This window comes from Primulina huaijiensis, chromosome 13 (genome assembly GCF_012295235.1).
Source record: "Primulina huaijiensis isolate GDHJ02 chromosome 13, ASM1229523v2, whole genome shotgun sequence".
NCBI classification, from domain to species: domain Eukaryota; kingdom Viridiplantae; phylum Streptophyta; class Magnoliopsida; order Lamiales; family Gesneriaceae; genus Primulina; species Primulina huaijiensis.
In genome coordinates, this window is record NC_133318.1 from 11,075,276 (window position 1) to 11,076,650 (window position 1,375).

The 1,375-nt window shown below is 28.5% G+C and overlaps 1 non-coding gene across 1 annotated transcript; it reads right to left on the bottom strand.

The window, feature by feature from the left end:
• Window positions 1-242: 242 nt before the first annotated feature.
• Window positions 243-353, bottom strand: LOC140956426 (small nucleolar RNA R71). Its single transcript, XR_012171465.1, has one exon. It is a non-coding gene; the product is annotated as a small nucleolar RNA R71 (small nucleolar RNA).
• Between the last annotated feature and the right edge of the window lie 1,022 nt (window positions 354-1,375).

The window sequence follows — 1,375 nt, forward strand, 5'->3', positions numbered from 1 at the left end:
TTACCAAATTTTCATGGCTTAGATTCTGAAAATCCATATTTACATCTAAGAGAATTTGAGGAAGTTTGTAACACTTATAATGATCAAAATTGTAGCATGGATATAGTTCGATTAAAGCTTTTCCCTTTTTCTTTAAAAGATAAAGCTAAAACATGGCTACAAAATTTGAGATCAAGTTCAATAAGATCATGGGAAGAAATGCAACAACAATTTCTCAAAAAGTTTTTTCCTTCCCATAGAACAAACTCTTTTAAAAGACAAATTACTACTTTTTCTCAAAAACAAGGAGAAACATTTTATCAATGTTGGGATAGATATAAAGAATTACTTAATACATGCCCACATCATGGTTTTGAAACATGGAGAATAGTTTCTCACTTTTATGAAGGTCTAATACCTAAAGATAGGCAAATGATAGAATTCATGTGTAATGGAACTTTTGAAGATAAAAACCCAAATGAAGCTATGGAGTATTTGGATTCATTAGCAGAAAATGCTCAAAATTGGGATAATATAGGCACAATAGAACCACCAACAACTAAAATCAATAATTCAACAAATGGGGGTGGTATCTATAATCTTAAAGATGATATAGATATTCAAGCTAAACTTGCATCTTTAGCAAGAAAAATTGAGTCATTAGAAATGAAAAAGAGTGGTCAATTAAAAAGTATTCAAGAAATTGTTTGTCATATATGTGATACACATGATCATGCTACAAAAGATTGTCCAACATTACCTTCATTTAAAGAATGTCTCCATGAACAAGCAAATTATGTTAACAATTATAAAAAACCAATACTAGATCCTTTTTCAACATCATATAATCCTGGATGGAAAAATCATCCTAATTTTAGTTGGAGGAATGATAATAATGCACAACCCTCACAACAATATTTTCAAAATAACCAAAATCATCAAGGTTATATTCCTTATGTTACACCTCCAAGAAAAAACTTTGAAGATGTAATTCATGCATTTATCCAAAAGCAAGAATCTATCAATATTCAAAACAGTCAATCTATGACTGATTTGAAAGAAACTCTTGCAAAATTTGCATCTGCACTTAATATTCATGAAAAAGGAAAATTTCCATCTCAACCTCAACCTAATCCTAAAAATCAAAATCAAGAATTAAAAAATGAAAAAATTGATCAAATAAAATCTGTTATTACCCTTAGAAGTGGTAAAATAGTTAATGATCCATATAGTAATGAAAACAAGGATCATTTAAAATCAAAGAGTAAGGATGATAATCCTGATACTTTTGAGAATGATGATACCTTAAATTCTAAAAATAATATGTTGAATGATAAATCATCTGAAATAGTAAATGAATCAAATAAACCTCCACCATTTCCTCATGCATTAACAA